The sequence below is a fragment of the Polypterus senegalus genome, chromosome 17, assembly GCF_016835505.1.
Source record: "Polypterus senegalus isolate Bchr_013 chromosome 17, ASM1683550v1, whole genome shotgun sequence".
In the NCBI taxonomy this organism is placed as follows: domain Eukaryota; kingdom Metazoa; phylum Chordata; class Cladistia; order Polypteriformes; family Polypteridae; genus Polypterus; species Polypterus senegalus.
In genome coordinates, this window is record NC_053170.1 from 4,535,870 (window position 1) to 4,552,069 (window position 16,200).

Sequence of the window (16,200 nt, forward strand, 5' to 3'; positions counted from 1 at the left end):
GGCCGAAATGTCACTGCAGCAACTCCAAATCGTATTCAGTAGTTTGTATACCCTCACCCCCCGCACAACGTGCTTGTATGCATGCCTGATAATGTCGGGGTTGGGGGCATGGTCTTAATGAGACAACAGATAGTGTCCTGGAGGTGCAACCAGGTGGTGTCATATGGACCGACACATAATGTCCCACCTAGAGGTGTTCTACTGGATTGAGGTCGGGCAAGTGAGCTTAGGGCAGTCAATGGTATCAGTTCCTTCATCCTCTCGCCACATGAGGCTGGGTATTGTCGTGCGCCAGGAGGAACCCAGGAGCCATTGCACCAGCATAGGGTCTGACAATGGGGCCAAGGATCTCATCCCAATACCTAATGGCAGTCAAGGTGCCCACCGTTGTCTAGCCTGTAGTGGTCTGTGTGTCGCTCCATGGATATGCCTCCCCAGAATGACCACCAAACCGGTCATGCTGAACGATGTCACAGGCAGCATAACGTTCTCCACGGCTTCTCCAGACCCTCTCACGTCTGTCACGTGTGCTCAGGGTGAACCTGCTCTCTCTCATCTGTGAAAAGCACAGGACACCAGTGGTGGACCTGCCAATTCTGGTACTCTATGGTAAATGCCAATCGAGCTCCAGAAGGAATTTGGCACGGACGGGTGGTCTAAAATTTCACCGAGTCGATGTCAGAGACAGGTGGGCAGTTATGTGAAACGCCTACAAGCAGTGATTTCCAAAAGAGGTCCAACCACCTAAAGAGGCCAATCAGTGGACGTACTTTTTCCCCTACAGACCACTGCATCTTTTGATATTTTTGTTTAACAAATTATTAAAAAGGCAAATTTGCGCAGGTTTTATTCAAGTATGTCAACTTTATCTGTATTACTGTTTACATGAAGATCTACTGTTCTATTCAAAAAAGATGAAAAAAAAATCAACAATATGATTTTCACGACTTTACATAATAGTGTGATGTTTATCAATTATTTTTTTATTGTTAGAGCTGCTGATTAAATTAGCATTAATGTGTGTGATTAATGCTTTCACGGTTTACATTTTTTAATGCAATTGCTAAATGCGTTCATTTAATCCGGCTAATTTGACTGTGCTTCACTCTTAGGCCAGGTTTATACCTCACATGACACGACACTACGCGACGCGACACGACACGACACAACGCGACACAACACTACGTGACACGACACTACGCGACACGACACTACGCGACACGACACTACGCGACACGACACTACGCGACACGACACTACGCGACACGACACTACGCGACACGACACGACACACGCTCCAGCAGACTCTCCTGCTACACAAGCGTTGTACTGTTTATACTTGTGCCTGTACTTTACATAAATCTGGAGGAATCCACCAGGTGGCAGTAAGAGATATCCGCGGTGTTATGAATTGCCTGGAACACCCATTAAATTTCGATGACACGTTACCGCAATATCTCTGAAAAGAATGTTTAATGATTAAATCCAGCAATCCGGGGATGTGTCCATTCCAGCTAGCACTGGGCACGAGGCAGAAAAGATCCCTGGACGGGGCATCAGCTTATCGCAAGGTGAATACAAGCACTCACACACACACTGGCGTCATTTCAGTGTCACCAAATCTGCATATCTTTGGAAGGAAACCGGAGCTCACTGAGGAAACCCAGCAGGAAAACATGTAAACTCCAGGCAGGGAATACCAGCGACGTGACTCCCAGCAAGACAGCAGCGCTACCGCTCCGCCACCGTGTCACCCCCATGTGTGTAATTATTAACAGTATTCATTATTTAAATGAAATTAACGAATTATCTGTAACATGTAACATACATACTTTAATGCATTTCATCATGAAAGTGATATCAAGTATAAATCTAAGGATTCTAAATGTGCAGAGAGTTGGAATGAATACCAGACATTTAATATGTTCTGTGTGGTGATTGCTGCTCTCAGGTCAGGAGGAAGCCCCAGAAAAAAAAGACGGCACAAAGACGGTATGCGAGACATTTAAAATGAGTCGTGTCATTGGAGTATAAAAGCACCACGAATGCATCTGTATGTCGGCATTTCACTTCACCACACGGAACCATTCATCAAACATCACAGCGCGCACATCAATCCTGTAGGATCCGCAAAGCGGCTTTCTGTCACATGTAGATAGTAAACAGAGACTCTGACGTCACATTCCGACTTTTATCACACTGCGCCCCCGACTTCTTGCTGGTACTGCAAGTCACGCACGTGTCATGTTAATTTCTGAGGACCTGCTCACAGGACGGGTTAAATGAATGCTAGAAATGCGTGGCAGCCATGATGTGTGCGCGTACGTGTTCTGAGTGTGAAGTATAAATGAGCCCTTAATGAAACGGCGCAAAATCAGTCAAGTCTACTAGGAGTGCTTGATCATTTCCTGTGCTGTTTCTTGATAATAGTTTGTATCCATACACACCAGCAGATTGTGTATTAAGGGGGGGGCTGAACGCACACTAAGGAAAAGCAGTCGGATCATCTGCTGGCTTCCTGCATGTTCTGCTTGTCGTTGTTTTAAGAGCTGGGAGCACATGATGTTTGTCTGTCAAAGGCATTCCAACAACTGCTTGGTTACATGTCCTTGAACTTGTTTTAAATGTGGTCTCACTGCCTTGTCTCGCGGGACGTCAAATTGTCTTTGCGTGACGTTAAAGTGTCTCTCACACAGACGTCAAATCGTCTTCCGAGAAGATCACGTCTCGTCTCCCTCCCAGGATTTTTTTTTTTATAATAGAGAGAAATGTTTAAACAACACTCAGCTTTGTCTTCTTAACCCTTAAACCACCGCCACTGGCTATAGTCAGTTCACAGTGCAACTTGTCAGCACGCCGGAGCTGATTGGTCCGTGCCGTACATTCATTGAGCAGCCAGCTCGTGAACACTGGCGCCCCCTAGTGAATCAGCATCACTGTCCCTGGGATTCAGCCTGCGAGCATCAGTGTTGGCTTCTGTGTGCATCCAGTGATTTACTGAATTCCAGTAGTTTATTTAAACAGTATTGACAGGTGATTGGCAGTGTGTAAAATGATTTCATTGTGATACTCTTTGCATGAAAAAAATTACGTGTTCCATTAACGTTTCACTTTTTCTTTGTGAATTGTGACGTTTACTTAAAAAAGTGCAGTAAAAAAGTATTTGGCTTCCGTGGGACATTAACCTCCACGTATGTGGCAGTTTAAAGGGTTAAGTATCTCTCCATCCCCAAACCCATCCCCCGCTTCGACTTTCGCGGATTCACTCTATCGCAGATTCAATATGTAAGCATATCTAAATATATAACGCGGATTTTTCACTGATTCACGGGTTTCTGCGGACAATGTGTCTTTTTACTTCCTGTACATGCTTCCTCAGTTGGTTTGCCCAGTTGATTTCATACAAGGGACGCTATTGGCGGATGGCTGAGAAGTTACCCAATCAGAGCACAGAGTTAAGTTCCGGTGCTCTGATTGGCTCAGCGACGTTAACCAGGAAGTCTTGTCTCGCTCATTCAGCATCAACGTGTTTCGCTGTGTAAAGAGTTGTGCTCTTTTGTGTTTATCTGTGTGTGTAGTCAAGCCCTTCCAAATCGATCTGCTACTGCTTCAGGGGCCGTGCCCAAGCGCCAACGGAAGATGTTAACGATTGCCGAAAAGGTCAAAGTTTTGGATATGTTGAAGGAAGTGAACAGCTACACCGCTGTAGGACGCCATTACAGCATCAATGAGGCTACGATTCTTTTTATTTAAAAAGGAGGAAAGGAATATAAGATCTACGGCCGCAGTGTCCTTTAACCAGGGCGCAAAACGAGTTGTAAGTGGACGTAATAAGACGGTAGTGTGGATGGAATCTGCTTTAGGGATTTGGATTGAAGAAGAACAACGGCGGTGCTACACAGTCGCCTGAAGAGGCTCCTTTAGAAGGGCTGTAACGCTCTCCTTTGTTGTGCAGTAAAACTAAACTCATTGTTATCGGACAAGTCGTCGTGTCATTGTTGGTGAGTAACCAGAATTAATTTTCTACTTACAGTACTTAGTACATCTACGTACGTTTAGTGTCGCTGTACACACATTTTATACAATTTTTCTTGCATTGTACGTATTTATTGCTGGTGGCCTGTCTATCGTAATGGCTGTAACATACGTGATATCGGAGACACTCGATATCTTTAAAATAATATTTAGGTTTTACTGCATATAAACAGTGTGTTTACATACATAATTTCAATGAATCTTACCTAATAACTAAGAGAATACAAAGAGTTTATGCTGTATAATTGTGCTGGAATATTTATAAACAGTGTGGGAGAGTTTCTAAGGGCTTAAAATATATAAAAATAACCATACAAACATAGGGTTTTTACTTGGCGGATTTTCACCTTTCACGGGGGGTTCTGGAACGCAACCCCCGCGATCGAGGAGGGATCACCGTATACAGGATTTGAACTGGCAACCTTCCGATTGCCAGCGCAGATCCCTAGCCTCAGAGCCACCACTCCGCCTTCTTCCATCTCCGACACATTTCTAGACTTCGTCTTGTTCGTACGTAACACAGTACTGAAGTATCGGTCAATGCCCGAGTCACCTCACGTATAGATTACTGTAATGCTATTCTAGCTGGCATCCCACAAAAACGTATCCATCACTTACAACTTCTTCCAAATTCTGCTGCCAGGATGATAACCTGCTGCTCTAAATCCACTGAGCACATCACACCGATTCTACTAGCAACGGTGATTTAAAAACGTAAGAAAACAAACCAAGAAAGGAGATGGATTCTTCACCAGACATTACGCTGCATCTTGATATTCACGCACTGCTATGGACGGCTGAGCTAAAATCGACAAACCCACCAAGGAAGCCTACGTGGTCTCCTTGAGTTTAGCAGAAATGAAGCCCGCAGTCTGATGCTGCCGTTTGAAAGAAGACCCCTGGTGCGGAGGGGGCAGCTCTGTAATGTAGAAAACGGTTTCTTATTCAGTTGTTTGCTGGTGTCACGTGGACCACCCACACCCGGCCACAAGGTGGTCAGTGCAGCCCCTGGGTACTCAGTGTGCAGTTTTGCGTCATGCATTGTGCTGCCCGAGTGTTCAGTTTGTGTTCTTGGGTCTCATCAAAGCCATTTTCTGCTGTGACGTGCTACGGTTTCAAAACGTTTGTAGCTATGAGATTTTTCTCAAGCGGCGGGTGGCTGCGAGGCTCTCACTTAACTCTGCGTTTTTTTGTCAGATGGCAGTGATCTGATGCCAGTCAAAAGAGACTGACCGGACACCACATGCCCCTTGTTTTATTTATTACTGTGTGAACTCGAATGTTTCGCTACTCAGTAGGTTTGACTACCAAGGTAAGTCCACGTTGATGCTGGAGAAGTCGGAGCACGTAAAGGAAAGTGTCTGGGATGGCCGCACCACGATATTCACGCCAAAAGCGCCACCTCGCCCTTACTGAAGTGGAGACACTGCTGCATGACAAGTGTAGGTCATAATTATCCATAACAAGCCACTCTTCTAGTGAAAAGATGTTAAAAAAGCAAACTGTGAAGCCCCCTTACCTGGGTGATTTCAGCATCTCCGGGATGCCAGCGCTTTGCTGGCGTAAAACTAGGGCGGTGGCATCACACTTGCCCCACGCCATTCTGATCCAAGCAGGTATAGCACAAGATTCTAGATGGGGAGAAACAAAGAGAATAAAAAAAAGACGGCATTAGTTATGGAAAACAGTGGGCTTCCGCTCAGAGCATTTAAACCAGTGGCGTCAAAGTTTGGTCCTGGTGGGCCGCACTGGCTGCAGGTTTCCATTCTAACCCATTTCTTAATTAGTGACCTGTTTTTGCTGCTAAATAACTTCATTTGAATTCATTTTCATTGACTTGCTCTTGAAGACGCGGACCCTTTCATTGTTTCTCTTTCCTTAACTGTTTTAGGACTAATTATTTTTCTTCCTATTGTCCCAGGGCTAAATATTTTTGCAAAAAAAAAAAAAACTCATTTTCTACAAAGCAGTGGTCTCACTTAGTGCTGGGTGATATGGAAAAATCATATATCACGATATGGATTATTTTATATCACAATAACGATATATATCACGATATACCACCCACAATAAAGTACGTTTCTAGTTATTCTCTGAAAAGTTTGACAAAAATATCATTGCGTACTTTTTTTTGCAACTTTATTTGAAGTGACATTTAACTGAACTGTCACAAAACCACAAGATGGAGCTTCTTTGCGAAAAAGTTCATTTTTATTCTTGATTATCACTTATGTAAAGGGTAGAGTATGCATTGCATAGCGACAAGACATCATCATTCATTTGTCATAGCCTATTTAATGCAATATTTTCTTTAGTAATTGATAAAATTAGGTTAGAAACGATAGAAATGCTAGAAGAGAAATAGGACGATAGACACTTTTCTATCGTCCCCACGATATACATCGTCATATCGCCCAGCACCAGTCTCACTCATTATTCAATAGCACACTACACTTGACTTATAGTTTTCCTCCTCTTTCTCTGTACGTTTACCATTCGTTTGCTCATGCAGGGGCTTTAAAATGATTGCTGATGATTTGGAAGAAGAAGGACACACCAATATCCAGATTCTGCCGTTTATTCTGCAACAACGTCATCCAACTAAAACACAAGCAGTAAGGGGGACAGTCAACACACGCAGCGACAGACAGAGGCTCTCCGTCTCCTGCAACAGCGTCATCCACATAGACATAGAATTACTAGACGCCACATGACCAGCAGCATCGTACGTTAACGTCGCCGCCATATTGTGAGTGGCACTCCTGTGGAGGGAAGTAATGGATAATGCGCTGCTTGGGATTGTAGAAACCGCTTTACGCTCCAAACCAAATCCCGGGGGATTACATTTCATAGGTAAGGCAGAACAGTTGTTGTTGTTATATCTGGCTATTAGAAAATCCAATTTTATAATCTTAACTTTAGCTACGCCAGGCTAAGCTAGCAAAGCTGTGCATTTATGTGCTCAAGTGAGCCTCCAAACAGCGTTTTGGCTCAACGTATTTAGTCACTGACTGTGTAGATGTTGTTAGCTGTTAGCATTTCTTAAACTCTGAAGGTTTCCCAAAGAAATCCACCTCAGGAAGCCGTGGGAGGTCAGGTAGTCCTTAGATGGGATTTGGAGAAAGCTGTCCTGTGACGTGTGCCGTGCCAGTCTGGTAACAGACGCTGGACTGGCATCATATGATCAAAGCTACCACTCGCTCACATTGAAAAGCAGCAGTCAAGGTGGTCACAGTAGCTGAGCGTGTTATCTGACAGTCGACATGAGGACAAGCTGTCAGTGGATCTTGGATCAGTCAGTCTGTTCGGGCTGAGATTGGTTCAGACATCGAGGAAACACCGTTTGAAATTGACAGCCACCATTTTGTATTCATGTCTTTAGTCGTCTCTGTCTTCACAAACTAAGGCCGCACCACATTGACAGACTGAATCCTCTCACATGACAGGATCTGAGTGAGCGAGAGGAGTGCCAGTCTGGAGGAGATCAGCGAGGTGTGGAGAGCTTTAAATGTTCAGAGCGGGATTGTGTGTCGTGTTCAGTAGTGAACTGGGAGCCAGTGACGTGAGAGAGAGTCGGTGTGACGTGTTCAGTGGATTTACAACAGCAGGTTATCATCCTGGCAGCAGAATTTGGAAGAAGTTGTAACCGATGGATACGTTTTAGTGGGATGCCAGCTAGAATAGCATTACAGTAATTTACATGTGAGGTGACTCGGGCATTGACCGATACTTCAGTACTGTGTTACGTAAGAACAGGAGGAAGTCTAGAAATGTTTCAGAGATACAAGAAGGCAGTCTGAGAAATGTTACTTATATGGGAGGAATTATTTAATAATAATATTATTATTATAATTATTATTATTATTATTTAATAATTTCCATTATATAAATGGATATAAATAATTGCATTTAAACGATTTGACAAAATCTGTTGTATATAAACGATGCTGTTTTAAACGTTATTGCTTTTTCATCAGGAAACCCGGTTTCCACGTCTGCCTCTATTAGTTTAAATGGCACTTTCGCAATGTGGCGGACACGCTGACGTATCGAGTCGACTGGGCAGCACAGCGAGTGCGGCGTCTATCTATGTACGTCTATGCTCATCCAGCTTTTGCCGGGAGTCTGCTGTTACGTTACATGTGCGTCCTGTGGGTGTTTCATTAATTAAAGCCCCCCCCACTACAACAGGCAAACAGGAACTATTATACAAAAGATACACTGACTGCATTCATATTAAACAAAATTCACAAAATAAAAAACAGAAGTATTTCAGTATTAAAAAAAAAAAAAAAACACAGTTTTGAGAAAGTTCACAAAAATAAAACATAATAAACTAAGTCAGCCACACTCAGAGGTTGACGCGCTTGCTGCTTCCTGAGCCGCTCTTCGTTTCCCAACCCTAGCAGCCTGCTGCTTCTCTTCATTTCACGTTAAAACTGATAAAGTCAGTGTTTGTGTCGCAATTACTTGGTACGTTTTCACTTAAGCTGGCACTGAAGTCTTCACTCCGTCTCAAGAATGATTTAAGATATGAAGAGGCAGGGGAAGTGACGGCAAAGGTGGTAAGGATGAGAACAGCGGCCATATTCATGTGCCACTCAGCCGCCTGACCGCTGCCGTGATTTGATTCCACAATAAAATAAAAATAAAAAGAGGAGTAACCTTGGAGTTCAATCATCACCCCGAAAGCGGAGAGTAGACGTCTCGTAGTATATGAGTACCAAATTTCAGGTCAATAATTTAAACAGTTTGCGAGCGACAGGTGATTTTAAATCCTGGACAGACAAACGGACTGCCAGGGTAGCGTATTATATAAGAAGATTAAAACCTTATTTCTGGCAAATGTCACTCTGTTTTATGTTCAGGGAGCCCCTACAGTATGTAAATCCACACACTTATTCCAAACCCATTTGTCTCATCACTCAGAAGCTGAAAGGCACTTTCTGGGGAAAAAAACATCTTGAAGTAGTCGAGTGGCTGGTAGTGTCCACCAGCAGGCCGCCTCATTTGGCGAGGTCCGGATGCCAGCTTGTCTCCTGCCGATCGATGTCTGTGTAGTCCTCCCAGGGTGAACGTTTTCGTAGGCGCGTCCAGCACAATGATCAGCGGGGGACCGATCAGCTGATGCAGGCGCCTGTCCTTTGTTTTCGATCTCCAGATCACTTGCACAATGGTGTGACTCAAACCACCATCACCTGAACACCAGCAAAACCAAGGAGCTGGTGGTGGATTTTAGGAGGCCCAGGCCCCTCATGGACCCCGTGATCATCAGAGGTGACTGTGCAGAGGGTGCAGACCTTTAAATACCTGGGAGTGCAACTGGATGATAAACTGGACTGGACTGCCAATACTGATGATCTGTGTAAGAGAGGACAGAGCCGACTATACTTCATTAGAAGGCTGGCGTCCTTCAACATCTGCAATAAGATGCTGCAGATGTTCTACCAGACGGTTGTGGCGAGCGCCCTCTTCTACGCGGTGGTGTGCTGGGGAGGCAGCATAAAGAAGAGGGACAAACTGGTGAGGAAGGCAGGCTCTATTGTAGGCACAGAGCTGGACAGCTTGACATCCGTGGCAGAGCAACGGGCACTGAGCAGACGACTGCCAATCATGGAGAATCCACTGAACAGGATCATCTCCAGACAGAGGAGCAGCTTCAGCGACAGACTGCTGTCACCATCCTGCTCCACTGACAGACTGAGGAGACCCCACACTATGCGACTCGGGGGTTAAACGTTAACATTACACAAAGTTATTGTCTGTTACACCTGCATTGTTATCACTCTTTAATTTAATATTGTTCTTTATCAGTATGCTGCTGCTGGAGTATACGATTTCCCCTTAGGATTAATAAAGTATCTATCTATCTATCTATCTATCTATTATATAGTGCCTTTCATATCTATCTATCTATCTATCTTGTGTCAAAATCGGAGTCCAATAAGTCAGAGTCTGATTCAGCAATCGTATACAAAAAATAAATAACAGGCATAGAGTATTTTGCTTGGTGCATCTGCTTCACATTCTCGCCCGATGTCGATGCCATTCTAGAAGTCCATGCCACTTGCACCCACGCAGGCTTTCGATGTCAAGTCAACAAGTCTAACAGTCCTCCTCCGAGGAGCAAAGAGGGGGTCTGCCCCGTGGCGTAACGGTGACTTTTATCAACATTTACAGCGTTCTTTTACCCTGTGCCCCTGACATCCACTCTCAACCCCTCGTGTCGACAAAAGTCGAGTAAAAGAGTTAATTAGCGGCCAAACAATAATGAGAAATAAACTGAGCCAAAACACGACCAGCAAACTGTTTCCATCATACCACATCTGAAAATAAAGAAAGTTGAGGGTCTTAGGAATGTCGATCTGCTCAGGTCCCCAGAGCTCTTAGAAAAGAGAAATCCACAACGTCGGACGTGTCTGCAATGGCACAATGAGAGCAGCGACAAAAAACGACTTTAATTAACAAGAAGAATCGGCGCCTCATTAAGAAACTGATTGGAGTGAAAGTGGTTGGAGTTTGAGGCCCTGACTTAGGTGGTCGTCTGTTGGCTCACTCAGTTCACATTTCATTTCTGTTTGGGTGCCATTTAAGGAAAGACACAAAGAAATTCAGGGGATCAAATCTCTCTATTATAAAAAAATAAATCTTTGAAGGAGATGAGACGTGATTTTCTCAGAGACACTTATACGTCCCGCGAGACGAGTCCACACCCAGGGCCGGAAATAAAGGACAAAGAGTAGATGACAAAGTAAAATGTCGTAAGGAATTAAAAAACGTTGGCGTGATACACAAGCAGGGAAGGTTAGAGATAATGGAAGTATGAAAAGTCTCAAAAAAATGATAGTAAAGTTTGCAGTAGCGCAAACAAACGGAAATGATTACTCTGTGAAACAACTGAAAAGCGAAAAGAGATTGAATATATTGTTCGGATTTAAACTTTAAGTCAGAGACTTGTAGATCGTCTGACTTGTGTATGAAGTCCTGTGAGACGGAGACTTTTAACGGGAGATCCTTTCAAGTCACGCCGTACTTACAACTATTTTCAAACAAGACCAGCGTCCCCTAACCTCTCAGTCGTGTGAATGCTTTTGTCAGACACACTTCCTGCGCTCTCAGCTCTTCTAAATTTTACCAGGACAATAATCCTATACGTTCTAGATGACACGTCAACGACTGAGCGAAGAAGAAAGAGCGGGGACAAACATTCGAGAAAGTCGTTTTATTTATTAGCGAGGAAGAAACGAAATTCACTCACGGGCGGTCATACGTTACGTTGTCGCGATGAAAGTCCAAACACGGAACCAAAATTCAATGCGATCTTGATGAAAAGTTAGTTCCAAACATTGTTTTTACTAAAGTTTTAAAGTAAAAGTGAAAATAATGCGTATGTAACAATTCCCATGAAAATAATAATCTCTTAAAAATTGTATATCTGGTTAACCAAACCCGGGGGTGGGCGAGCGAAACGAGCAGGAGCCCCCTAGTCTAAAAAACAAAGCAAGTCCATTAAAATGAAAGGAAAAAAAGTTAATTAGCAGCAAAAACAGGTCACCGATTAAGGAAAGGGTTAGGATGAAAACCTGCAGCCACTGCGGCCCTCCAGGACCGGAGTTCGACACCCCTCATTTATTATTATTAATTATTATCAGGCTTATTTTAACTTCACCTGTTTGCTGTCTGGTACAGATCTCGTAATCGATATTTAACCCACTTCCTATTGTCCAAATGACTTGAAATTGTGCAAACTTACTTACTTCTGATGACAATGCATGAATCAATAATCAGTTTCTCTAATTGAACAATTAATCCATGTTAATTAAGAAATAAAATTTTCATATGAGTGGGCACTGCTGCCTGGCAGTTAGGAGACCCTTAGAGGTTCACTTCCAGGGTCCTCCCTGTGTGGAGTTTGCATGTTCTCCCCGTGTCTGCGTGGGTTTCCTCCCACAGTCCAAAGACATGCAGGTGAGGTGGATTGGCGATCCTAACTTGTCCCTAATGTGTTTGTGCCCTGCGGTGGGCTGGCACCCTGCCCGGGGTTTGTTCCTACCTTGCGCCCTGTGCTGGCTGTCGATTGGCTCCAGCAGACCCCCGTGACCCTGCGTTAGGATATAACGGGTTGGACAATGACTGACTGATTTTCATATAAAGAATAGTTCAAGATTTCATCAGTAGATGGCGCTAGTATGAAGATGTGTGCATATAAACGTCAAAGGAAGTCTTAAAATATTGATTACAAAATTATACTAAAACAAACCCAAGATTAAAAAATTGAAAAGAATATATATATATATATATAAAAAATACTTTTTAAAAAACACGCTTATATAAAGTGTACTAAAAAGTCAAAAACAAGTCTCTCGTACATCACTCGTAAAATTAAAGTGTGGGTGCTTTTCATCAATCAACATTTAAAAAGCGGCCACGCTTGTATTTTTTTATATATATATTATATGATATGAATTTAAGAAAGCAAAAACCTGTGGTATTTTGTAACCGAATGCTGTTTAGTGGCCGGTGTCCCTTCTAATCTTCCATCGCGGCTCCACTCGATTCAAAACTCTGCTCCGAGGGTCCTAACACGGCGCAGCAGCAGCGAGCAGCGAGCACATCACGGCCATCCTGCTTCGCTCCACTGACTCCCCGCGTCTTACAGGACTGAACATCAAATTCTATTAGGAACTGGCAAAGCTTTAAATGGCGACATATCGGTGACCTTCTCCATCACTCGGCTCCTGGTCGCTCTCTGAGGTCCTCTGATTCTGGCCATCTTGTTGTGCCACCCCACCCTGTGGGTGACAGCGGGGCCTTCAGCTCTATATAGCGCCCTGACTCTGGAATGACCTCCCGACATGAATGAGATCAGCCGACTCCATTCATTCTTTTTGTTTTTAAAACTTCACCTGACATTCTGCCTGCTGTTTCTTGTGTGTGTGTTTTATCACAAAGTCTGTCATTAATTCAGACTTTTCTTTTAGTATTGAATTTAGTATTTTACTCTGATTGATTGTCATTTAAAAGAAGAAGAAGATTCGATTTGATGATTTTGTACATCCTGTATTTATCTGTTTTAGTGTTCTATTCAGGAAACATTTTCCTCCAGTGTTACATATACCTGCTGCTTCTTTCCGAGACCCTGTGAAGCGCCATTAGCACAAGAAAAATGCAATATAAATAAAATGTGACATCAAACCCCCAACCATTGCAATCTGTGTAGTTACTTTACAAAGCCTCTTCATCGAGATGCACACAGCATAGTGAAGGAAAGGTGCACAGCAGCTACATTGAGCTCGACTGATTACACCACACTGCCTTCACCAAAGTGTCTGTGCGCCGTCTGTTGCTTTATCTCTCTCATTCCAACAGATGGCGCATCACAAACATTAACACTGCTTTTATGAATACTAAACCGAATAGCATTTAACAGTTGCATTTAAAATACTACAAATGTTTGTGATGTGCCATCTGTTGGAATAGAAAGTGCAATGCATTTAAATTACTGCAAAGATTTGTGATGTGCCATCTGTCGGAATGAAAAGTGCAATGCATTTAAATTACTACAAAGATTTGTGATGTGCCATCTGTCGGAATGAAAAGTGCAATGCATTTAAATTACTACAAATGTTTGTGATGTGCCATCTGTTGGAATAGAAAGTGCAATGCATTTAAATTACTACAAAGATGTGTGATGTGCCATCTGTTGGAATGAAAAGTGCAATGCATTTAAATTACTGCAAAGATTTGTGATGTGCCATCTGTCGGAATGAAAAGTGCAATGCATTTATTTACTACAAGGGTTTGTGATGTGCCATCTGTTCAAATGGCATTTTATTTATTCTTTTATCTAAAGTTTTGCAAAGTGGCAAATGGGTAACTCAACGTTTCAAAGCTTCGGTTTTCACACCTTAACGCACGACTGAAAAAGCCAAATAAAAGCTGCCCGGCTTGCTTGAAATTAGAGCAAATATTTGAGAATACGTGTGAATCTAAACTGCCAGTATGGATGCGTGTAACCAGGTTGAGCAGATTTTCAAAGTCCCAACATGGGACACGAGTATTAAACCTTGAACATGGGAAAGGCGCTATATAAATAAATCGTATTAAGTGATCATCAACTCTGGGTCAACAAACATCCCCCCCTCAGGGTTTTGTGATGTGATGTCACGCATACATGAAATCAAAAAGGGGGTGGGCTTTTAGGCCCCCCTTGGAGTTTTGTGCGAAGAATTTGGTACGTGACACTACACGAGCAAAAAAAAAAAATGAATTGAACATGAAGGGCCGAGGGGGCTGTGTTGCTCTTGAAGCTTTGTGTATGTCGTTAGACATTTAATTACTCAAAGCGCGAGGAGGGGGTCTCCTGGCAGCTGATTCTGCATACAATATTGCTTTATTAAAATTATCTTACCTCCTAAAAACTGAACACTTTGTTAGAGGGCTATTATTACCCTGGACACAACGTCTAAAAACGGGACTGTCCATGGTAAAAATGGGACGTGTGGTCACCGTACGTCCAAGCCTTTTAAAAACATCCTTGTCTTGCACCCGCGCTCTGGCCATTGGGGGCGGACAGGGGATTGGGGACCCCAAAATAAGCCCAGTGAAATGCCAGAAAGAGCCCTGCCTGTGGGGTATACTGCACGTATTATGACTACTGAGAAGTGTCGGGAGAAAACTGCTGATGCCAAACGAAGTTTGTTAAGGATAAATACTGGCATCCGTTTATTTTCGCGAACAGGACAGGCGGCTGTGGGTTCAAAGTATCGCGAATTAATATGATGGCCCGTCGTCGGCTCCTTCACTCACTGCCCTCGATTATTAAAAACAAGAAGTCTTTTAAGTTGTCAGCGTTTGGAGAATCTCGATTAAGACACACTTGTCTCGTGATTGTTTCCAATGCAGCAAACAAGATGCCGGCCGTTGACGTCGCACTTTATATAGCGACTTGTCCAGGCGATGCCTGCACACCGGGGCCTGGAGGGTGGGCTCCTCTTACGGGCGCTGCTTTAACGGCGGTCCCCTCCGGTTGCCGTTCAGCACCACGGGCCCTCTTTTTTTTTTTCAGTCTTATTAATTTCATTTTTTTACGGAGATCTGAGGCCTCGATGGGTAAATCTAAAACAAACCCCGCCGGGTTTTCGCGACATTCAAGTCAATTGAACTCTTCAGCAGTGTCCCTCCGTCCTGCGAGTCCCTCCCGACTTTTTCTTTTTTTTTTTTTTCCTACTTTACCATTTAGACTCTTTTTTCTTTAACACCTTTTTATTAATATTTTTGTTTCGCTAAAGTTTCCTGCCCACTCTCGTTCAGGCCGTGGGGGTCACCAGAATGGCATCCCGCTTTTCTCGCCCACCCTGCCGGGCTCTTCTTTGGGCAACCTAGGGGCTGTCATGCCAACAAATTCATGAATCTGGCACTGTGCTGGTCACCCGACTACCCGTCCCCTCTAGTTCACCCCCTCGGGTCTCTTGTGCGACCCCTCAGCCGCCGGCACGCCCCCCACACCCCCTTAAGTGAATATCACTATGTGGCCTGTTGATCTGCAGCAAAACAAAGTGCACACTTTACAGCGCCATGCAAATTCTGCACCAGCTCCCTCCCGAAAACGCGTGTCGTGGCGGCGTCTAACTGCAGAACAGGCCGACCGGCCCGAGGTGGACCACTTCACGCTCACCGCCTACCTGGTCTCCTCGCACCTTCTTGCGCCGCTCAATACGGTGTTTTTTTTTCCTAGAGAATAACCTCGGCGTCTGCTGCACGGACTCGCACTTACCTGCACAGTTCAACCAGTCTTGAACTGCCTCGGCCCGCCTTCCGGCCCTTGTGAATGGTCGAGCGGGAGGTTTGCGGTCGCTGATAGGCCGACGCCACTGTCAGTTAGGGTCTATGGGCGTGGCCAGGGAGGGAAACGGTAGCGTTGAACTTTAGCAGGACTTTGCTGATAATCATTGTGGAGAATTTTAGGCAATGCCGACGATTTGGTCATCGTGGGCAAAATATTGAGCGGCATCGGCGTGCAGTTTGTGCTTCTTGTTCTTGCAATCCGATTGATACAAAGATGAACGCAATGGTAGAAGGGAAGACGACGACGATGACAACAATAATAATAACAAAAGATACTAACATCAGCCAGAAACCTTCTGTTAAAACGAGCCCCGGAAT

At 44.0% G+C, this 16,200-nt stretch overlaps 1 protein-coding gene across 1 annotated transcript in view; it reads right to left on the reverse strand.

Annotated features, from left to right (window-relative positions):
• Window positions 1-15,779, reverse strand: part of kansl1b (KAT8 regulatory NSL complex subunit 1b) — a 164,369-nt gene extending 148,590 nt beyond the window's left edge. Inside the window, exons 1-2 of the mRNA XM_039740731.1 lie at window positions 15,720-15,779; window positions 5,555-5,666 (exon numbers count right to left, since the gene is read on the reverse strand). The gene's annotated coding sequence lies outside the window, so the exon portion shown is untranslated. The remainder of the gene's footprint in view (window positions 1-5,554; window positions 5,667-15,719) is intronic.
• Window positions 15,780-16,200: the final 421 nt, after the last annotated feature.